Raw genomic sequence first — 9,427 nt, 5'->3', positions numbered from 1 at the left:
AAACCCCGTGATACGATGCGCTCTATCACACATAAACCTCCTTATATCTTCCTCAAAACAGCCACCATACCTACCTATCATGGAATTTCCATAGCCATTCCGAGATATATTGCCATGCAACTTCCATCATCATCATCATGACATACATTAGTTTTGTCATATTGCCATTGCATGATCATGTAGTTGACATCGTATTTGTGGCAAGGCCACCATGCATTATTTTTCATACATGTCACTCTTGATTCATTGCACCATCCCGGTACACCGCCGGAGGCTTTCATATAGAGTCATATCTTGTTCTAAGTTTCGAGTTGTAATCCTGATGTTGTAATCAATAGAAGTGTGATGATCATCATTTTTAGAGCATTGCCCAAATAAATAAATAAATAAAAGGAGAAAGGCCAAAAAAAAGAAAGGCCCAAAAAAGAAAATAAATAAAAACGGCAATGCTACTATCTCTTTTTCCACACTTGTGCTTCAAAGTAGCACCTTGTTCCTCATGTGGTGAGTCTCACATATTGTGCTTCAAAGTAGCACCTTACTCTTCATGTAGTGAGTCCCATTAAGTTGTCTTTTTATATTAGTGGGAATCTTTCATTATGGAACTTGGCTTGTATATTCCTACGATGGGATTCCTCAAATGCCCTAGATCTTCATGAGCAAGCAAGTTGGATGCACACCCACTAGTTTTCTTTTGTTGAGCATTCATAACTCTAGTGCATCCGTTGCATGACAATCCCTACTCCTCATGTTGACATCAATTGATGGGCATCTCCATATCCTGTTGATTATCCTCATCAATGTGAGACTTTATCCTTTTTGTCTTCTCTCCACAATCCCCATCATCATATTCTATTCCACCCATAGTGCTATATCCATGGCTCACGCTCATGTATTGCGTGAAGGTTGAAAAAGTTTGAGATTATTTAAGTATGAAACAATTGCTTGACTTGTCATCGGGGGTATAGAAGTTGGGAACATCTTTGTGTGACGAAAATGAAGCATAGCCTAACTATATGATTTTGTAGGGATGAACTTTCTTTTGCCATGCTATTTTGAGAAGACATGATTGCTTTGATTAGTATGCTTGAAGTATTATTATTTTGTGTCAATATGAACTTTTGTCTTGAATCTTTCGGATCTGAATATTCATATCACAATTAAGAAGATTTACATTGAAATTATGCCAAAGTATCACTCCGCATCAAAAATTCATTTTATCATTTACCTACTCGAGGATGAGGAGGAATTAAGCTTGGGGATGCCTGATACGTCTCCAATGTATCTATAATTTTTGATTGCTCCATGCTACTTTATCTACTATTTTGGACTATATTGGGCTTTATTTTCCACTTTTATATTATTTTTGGGACTAACCTATTAACCGGAGGCCCAACCCAGAATTGATGTTTTTTGCCTATTTCAGTGTTTCAAAGAAACGGAATATCAAACGGAGTCCAAACGGAATGAAACCTTTAGGAACGTGATTTTCTCACTGAACGTGATCCAGGAGACTTGGACCCTACTCCAAGAAGTGCCAGAGGTGGTCATGAGGGTGGAGGGCGCCCCCCCTGGGCGCACCCCCTACCTCGTGGGCCCCCTGGTGCTCCACCGACATACTCCTTCCTCCTATACATACCTACGTACCCCCAAATGATCAGGTGAGGAGCCAAAAACCTAATTCCACCGCCGCAACCTTCTGTATCCATGAGATCCCATCTTGGGGCCTATTCCGGAGCTCCACCGGAGGGGGCATCCACCACGGAGGGCTTCTACATCAACACCATAGCCCCTCTGATGAAGTGTGAGTAGTTTACTTCAGACCTTTGGGTCCATAGCTAGTAGCTATATGGCTTCTTCTCTCTTTTTTGGATCTCAATACAATGTTCTCCCCCTCTCTCATGGAGATATATTCAATGTAATCTTATTTTTGCGGTGTATTTGAATCTTCTCTGAATTCTTTTATGGATGATTGAGTTATCTTTGCAAGTCTCTTCGAATTATCCTTGTTTGGTTTGGCCAACTAGATTGGTAGTTCTTGCAATGGGAGAAGTTCTTAGCATAGGGTTCAATCTTGCGGTGTCCTTACCCAATGACAGAAAGGGTTGCAAGGCACGTATTGTATTGTTGCCATCGAGGATAACAAGATGGGGTTTTTATCATATTGCATGAATTTATCCCTCTGCATCATTTCATCTTGCTTAAAGCGTTACTCTGTTTTTAACTTAATACTCTAGATGCATGCTGGATAGCGGTCGATGAGTGGAGTAATAGTAGCAGATGCAGAATCGTTTCGATCTACATGTCTCGAACGTGATGCCTATATACATGATCATTGCCTAGATATACTCATAACTATGCTCACTTCTGTCAATTTCTCAACAGTAATTTGTTCACCCATCGTAGAATATCTATGCACTTGAGAGAAGCCACTAGTGAAACCTATGGCCCCCGGGTCTATTCTCATCATATCAATCTCTATCACTTTATTACTTGCTTTGTTTTTACTTTGCCTTTTACTTTTCACTTTGCATCTATGTATCAAAAATACCAAAAATATTATTTATCATCTCTACCAGATCTCACCCTAGTAAGTGACCGTGAAGGGATTGACAACACCTAATCGCGTTGGTTGCGAGTAGCTATCATTTTGTGTAGGTACGAGGGACTTATGCGTGGTCTCCTACTGGATTGATACCTTGGTTCTCAAAAACTGAGGGAAATACTTACGCTACTTTGTTGCATCATCCTCTCCTCTTCGGGGAAATCCACGTGGCGCCCCCCCAATGGGCAGCGCCGCCATCCCGTCCAACCCCGAGGCGCCATGTCCTCGCGCCCTGCTCCCTGCGCTGCCAGGGCCCGCCGAGCCCATCGCGGGCCCGCTCGGACCCGGATGTCCGCCGCTGCCGGGCTGAGCCATCCCGCTCGCCCCCGACCGCTCCTCCCTGAGCGCCCGACCCCGCCTCCTCAGGGCTGTGCCTCCGCGCCACCCCCAACGTTCGCTAGCACTGTGCCCGGCCGCCGTTCCTCGTCGGCGTCAGCGCCACCATCCAGCATCGGCGCCTCCACCCGCCGCCGTGAACCGCCGTCTCCATGTTCCTTCACCGCCGACCCCGCGCGCTCCTGCGCCTCCTCTCCTCTACCCCCGGCCAGATCCGGCTGCGGGAGGGCCGGATCCGGCGACCCCGAGCTTCTCCGGCGAGTCCCCGAGCTCCGGCCACCGTCTGCTTCCCCTCCGGCGAACTACTCCGGCGAGATCCAGCCACATCGAGAACCATGCCGAAACCCTAGAAGGTTGACCTCGTTTTTCACCAAGTCCTGTAATTTTTGCATTATGTACCCATGTTTGTCATGCCATAACTTTATTCTCGGCGCTCCGATTTGTGTATATAATATGTCAAAATGTTCGCCATGAGATGCTCTACATTTCATTCAACTTCGTCATGCTTGTTTGAGTTCATCTTGATTCCCTAATCCTCGTTGCAAGAGTGCTATATGATGTTGACCTTTTGAGACTGTTATAACTTGCTGGATTGTCTTTTTCGTTGCATTTGGTGTGTGCATCCTTTGAGCATGATGTCTACATGTTTTAGGGGCATATTCATGCCATATATACAGTGGTGTAATGCATCTATTTTTGTGTGAGTTGTGGTGAGTGAATCAAGCTTTTGAAGTGGGCTACTTGCTGTTACCGTTTTGCTAGGCTGAATCTGTTATATCATGATGCTATGTAAACCTTCTGCTATAATTTATTCTATGCATAATATGGAGATGTTCACTAAGGATGTTTTGTCGTACATGTCATGCTCTATCGATCTGTGCCGTTGGTTGCATTTATTGCCTTCTGTAGCTTGTTGTAATCTTGCTCCAAATTTGCTAAATAATGTTGCTGTCAGCCTGTTAACATTAAGTTCAGTTTTGCCATGAGTTTTGTTATTGATCCATGCACCCTATGACTATGCTATTGCCATGCTTAGCTCCATAAATGTGTCTTCTTACTGTTGGTCACCTTGTCATGCCATGTATTGTTTTGTGGTGAGTTGTACAAGCTCACCAACATGCCTACTTATCGTTGTTCCTGCCATGTCCTGTTATTTTCACCGTGTGAAACCTGTCATATCATTTGCCAGGTTTGCATTGATCCTACCATGGTGTATGTTGATCTTTGGAATTAGATCAGTAAGGGAGTTTTGTTCTTTGTCTTTAGTATTAGCATGCCATGCCTTTGTTTGCCACGATAAGTTCCTGGAGCATGTTATTTGATAGATCTAAACCTTGCAACCTGATGTTATTTCTGTCATGCTCAGTGATTTTCTGCTAAGTCTGTGAAACTGTTATTATTTGCAATCTTGTCGTGTCCTTTTGAGCATGTTCTAGTGATTTCTGGAGATAGCTCATTGTTCATGTTTTGTTGTGCTTCATCTGTACATCACATCCATGTCATTTGTCTTCATGGTGAGGTCATGTAGCATTTCGTTTTGATGTTTGTAAGATGCCTAGTTGCTGTTTTGGACAGCTTGTCCTTTAAACATGTTTCTTGTGCATGTGTTGAACCGTTGCTCCATTTTGAGTGTGCTCTATATGAAACTTGCTTAGTTTTACATGTAGCTTAATATTACCTTGTTGCATTCATGTTTTGAGTGTGTTTGCTTGATGTTTCTATGCATTTTGCATCAATGTCATGTTTAACTTGTTTTGCTCATATCTTCTAGGCCGTAGCTCCGAACTAAATGAACTTTATATGTAACTTGACTAGAATTTCATGTAGATCATCTTGGTGCATTTTAACTTGATTTTTAACAAATTGAACATAAGGTTTATTCAGATCTGGACCAATTTTGAAATTTGCATATGAGGACTTACCGGAATTGGTATATGTTGTTTCCGGCGTCATTTAAACTTGCTTTGATGTGTTGCTCTTGTATACATCATCTCTTACCATGAGTAGCTTCATGTAGGCTTTGTCATGCATCATGATTGGTAGTGCAACATGTCATGTTTATGTGTTGTGTGTTTACCGTGTGTTTGCTTCTTTCCAGTTGTGCTCCTTCTGGTTTGTTCCTGTTTCGTTGCGATTGTGAGGATTCGTTCGTCTAAGCTTGGTTCATCTCCGTGGCTTCATCTTCTTCATGGACTCGTTCTTCTTCCTAGCGGGATTTCAGGCAAGATGACCGTCACCTTGGATCTCACTACTATCATTGCTATGCTAGTTGCTTTGTTCTATCGCTATGCTGCGCTTCCTATCTCTTGTTGATCAAGCCTCCCAAACTGCCATGTCAGCCTCTAACCTTTGCACCCTTCCTAGCAATACATTGCTTGGCTATGTTACCGCTTTGCTCAGCCCCTCTTATAGCGTTGTTAGTTGCAGGTGAATTCGAAGATTGCTCCATGGTGGACAGAATTATGTTGGGATATCACAATATCTCTTATTTAATTAATGAATCTATATTGAACATATAAACCTTCCTAAACTACCCGCCATTCCACGACACACGCGTGCGCTGCGATGGTTGGGTCGTCTGATTCCTTTCCTGTAGCATTGTTTTGGCTGCTGGCGTGTGGTAAACCGTTCATTCTTTTCTACATTCACATTTCCTTCGAGAGTACCTGTGGGGTGGGTCTCGTTGGCCATGGCCCAGTTAATCAGTTGTCTTTTACGGTTACTGCAGTGTGCATCGTTCAAGCCAGACACGAGGCTCCGCCCTTGAAAATATCTACCTAGCTCGAGTCTCCCCCGTGTCTCCTCATCCCCTCTTGCCTCCGCCGGCTCCTATCCCCGCCCTTCCTCTCCTCCGTCGTTCCCCATCCACCGCCGCCTCCACCCTGCCAGCCCCGCACCACCGTCCTTTGCGTTGGATTCTTCTTTCCCCGGGCCGCTGTTATCCTGCTCATTGCATTGACTGCTGGCGATGGGAGGAGACGCGGGGGAGCAGAGGAGGGAGGTGGATGACGGGGTGACGAGGCAGGAGGCAAGAGGACGGGGTGAGGAGGTAGGTGGCGCTAGCTTCTCTCCCCGCGCCAACACGTCGTCTATTATTCCTTCCTAAGGTCCAGATCTGAAGCGGGAGAGATCCACGCGCCTGCATCAGCAAAGTGAGAGAAGAGGGCTGCATCTGCGGTGGTCCGAGCACTGCAGCCTCCGTCCCTGCACAATCTTCGTCACATGTAGCAGCCGATTGAGCGCCTCCTCCTCAATCAACATCCCTCTTTGTCGCGCATGGCAACAGGGTGAGGGTTGTGACGGGAATGGTAGGACGGCGGCGAGAAGTGGGTCTCTAAGCTGGCTGTTGGTCCCCGGTCCTCTTAGGTGAGATCAACACCATCCTCCACAGCCTTCTCCGCACCTCCCATCTCTCTCTCTCTCTCTACGCACGCGTGTGTGGGGCTTGTGTAGGCAGAATATGATGGTAGATTCATGCTTTAAGGATTTGGTTAGGAAAGCTTTCTTGGTATGTCTTTATTTTACTATACGTTGCTGATATGTCCAGGAATAAGTTGTTACATTTTTCTACAACTATTTCTTCATTGCATTAGGACCAATTTGATGAAGCTGCAGACTGACTACAAAGATGAGTTTGTTAAGAAGGATGGTCTCAAATTGGGGCTGATGTCCTGCTTTGTTAAGGTAGTAGCAATTGGATGAGCAACTTAAATGATTGTTTGGTAATTTCCTGGGTCGTCCTAAATCCACTTGTTTTTTGAAGGCTGCCGTTTCTGCGCTTCAAAATCAGCCAATTGTTAATGCTGTTATTGATGGTAATGACATCATCTACAGAGACTACATTGACATTAGTGTTGTTGTTGGCACTTCCAAGGTACTGGCACCTTTTTCTTCTCTAGGTTGAATCGACCAGCATTGATTTTACCATGTATCCTGCTATCAGAATGTGATATGAATGTCATTTTGCTTTAGGGTCTTGTGGTGCCTGTTATCCATGATACAGAAGGAATGAACTTTGCTGACATTGAGAAGGGGATAAATAGCCTTGCAAAGAAGGCAACTGAGGGGGCATTGTCAATTGATGACATGGCAGGGGAACCTTCACAATCTCAAACAACGGTGTATATGGAAGTCTGATCAGCACACCTATCATCAACCCTCCACAGGTTCTCTTTTTGTTTGCTGCCTTCTACTCTCTTTGTTAGAATTCTACAATTCACCTCCTAACACAACCCTTAATTCCTTGCCTAATGCAGTCAGCAATTCTTGGAATGCATTCTATTGTCCAACGCCATGTGGTTGTGGATGGCTCCATCCTTGCGAGGCCAATGATGTACCTTGCATTGACATGTGACCATAGGCTGATAGATGGCAGAGAAGTTGTTCTGTTTCTGCGCTGCATCAAGGACGTAGTTGAAGATCCACGGAGGTTGCTCCTTGACATATAGTTCCATTAGTTACTTCTGGGGTAAAGATTGCTTCTCATTGATTTCGGAATAATTGGAGAGAACCACGCGCGTGCATCAGCAAAGTGAGAGAAGAGGGCTGCATCGATGGTGGTCCGGCCGCCTCTGATCCCGCACAATCTTTGTCACATGTAGCAGCCAACTAAACTCCGCCTCCCCAATCCGCATCCCTCTTCGTCGCGCATGGCAACAGGGTGAGGGTTGTGACGGGAACGGCAGGACGGCGGCAAGAAGTGGCTCTCTGAGCTGGCTGTTGGTCCTTGGTCCTCTCAGGTGAGATCAACACCATCCTCCACAACCTTCTCTGCACCTCCCATCTCTCTCTCTCTCTCTCTCTCTCTCTCTACGCGCGCGTGTGTGGGGCTTGTGTAGGCAGAATAAAATGGTAGATTCATGTTTTAGGGATTTGGTTAGGAAATTATTTACGATTTTGATTAGGAATGGTCTTAAGATTTAGAAAGGAAGCAGTCATGTTTCTCTATGTCCAGTTTGAAAGAAGAGAGTGGTTTCTCAATGCAGTGAGATTTCTTGGAGATGTTGGGCGGAGAGTGACTAATGCAGCAGTGTGCGTGTAGTATGAGATTATCTTGTCTGATTATAAACATAAATGGTACACTTTTTTTCTCTGAGTGCTGTAAAAACAGCACAGGTACATTTCAATTTGCCTTGAGCTACCTGTCTATATTGTATATGTTCACCAGCGCAAATTTTGCCTCTCCAAGTCATCACAAAATTGGTATTGCCTCTCTCCATGTCTCTATTTCTCCCTCTCAGCAATCCTTGATGGGACAACATCAGACTAGCAAGACCGAGGCGCTGGTGGCCATGGCTTCGACAGATTAACAGGAGGAGCGACTCCTTGCTGTTGATGTCGGAGGGGCTGGATCAGTCCAGTTTTATAGTGCCACAAAAATCTGTTATTTTCCTTAGTTGCAACTCTAGCTCTTCTCATTACACATACAATGTTCACCTTCACCGATTGGTTCGATGTTGCTAGCCCACTATGATTCTAACTTTGTCTCCTTTTATAATATTTATATTTGCGGATTGGTTTGATGTTGCTAGCCCACTATGTTATTTTCCTTAGTTGCAACTCTAGCTCTTCTCATTATGCTACTGCGTGTGACTGTTTTACCTTGATTTGCCAGGCATTCCAGGAGATGGGAGATGCTTATTTAGCTCTGTGGTTCATGGAACATGTGTCCTCTCAGGGAAACCTATACCCAATGAAGATCTTAAGAGAAAGCTAGCTGATGAATTCAGGAAGCAGCTATATAAATCCATCATTGTACAAGTTGCTGATGAACTTTTAACTAGACGGGAAGAGACTGAATGATTAGTTGATGGACATTCTTGCCGTTATGGTTGCTCTTCTGGTTTTAAAATGTAAATGTGTCGTGGATAATGTTGCTTATTCAGCATGGGCTATCACCCTGCGACTATCTACATGGTATATCTAGCACATCAATCTATTGGGCTCAGGTCCTGCACATTGTATATCTAGCCCATCATTCTACATGGTATATCTTCCTACACTGTTCTGCGGTAGTGCGCCATATCCACAGCTCAGATTTCCTTGCCTTTGGCTGACTATCCTTTTCTTTTGCTAGGTCAAATGAGGTGTACACTGTTGCAAGAGTGACTGATGGTATTTATGAAGGTACCTTGTTTGCGAATAAATGTAAATGTCACATTTACTGATTCACATGAATAATGCTCCCATGCTGACATTTTCTTAATATATTCAAGAATTGCAATTGGTGGGGATGTTTTCTGTGACACTCCAAAAATTTTGTTGTTTTTGTTTTCTGCAAGGGCCTTGCTTGGTTTAAAGAAGGTTATTTAAACCCTTCTTAAAAACCTCTCTTCTGAGTTTTCCTTCTCAAAATATTTTCTTGGATTTAGTTTCTTCTAAAAAGAAAACCTTTTTGGTTTTGGGCTATTCTTTGGTTTTAATCCATTCTTGTTTTTACCATGCCTCTTGTGGTAAAATTCTCCCAAAAGTCCTCCTACCACTTTG

General features: G+C 44.1%; 1 pseudogene; it reads left to right on the top strand.

The window, feature by feature from the left end:
* The first annotated feature begins 5,660 nt into the window (after nucleotides 1-5,660).
* Nucleotides 5,661-8,849, top strand: LOC123044760 (dihydrolipoyllysine-residue succinyltransferase component of 2-oxoglutarate dehydrogenase complex 1, mitochondrial-like; annotated as a pseudogene).
* Nucleotides 8,850-9,427: the final 578 nt, after the last annotated feature.

The sequence above is a fragment of the Triticum aestivum genome, chromosome 2B (genome assembly GCF_018294505.1).
Source record: "Triticum aestivum cultivar Chinese Spring chromosome 2B, IWGSC CS RefSeq v2.1, whole genome shotgun sequence".
In the NCBI taxonomy this organism is placed as follows: Eukaryota; Viridiplantae; Streptophyta; class Magnoliopsida; order Poales; family Poaceae; genus Triticum; species Triticum aestivum.
This window is presented reverse-complemented; position numbering and strand designations above follow the sequence as displayed.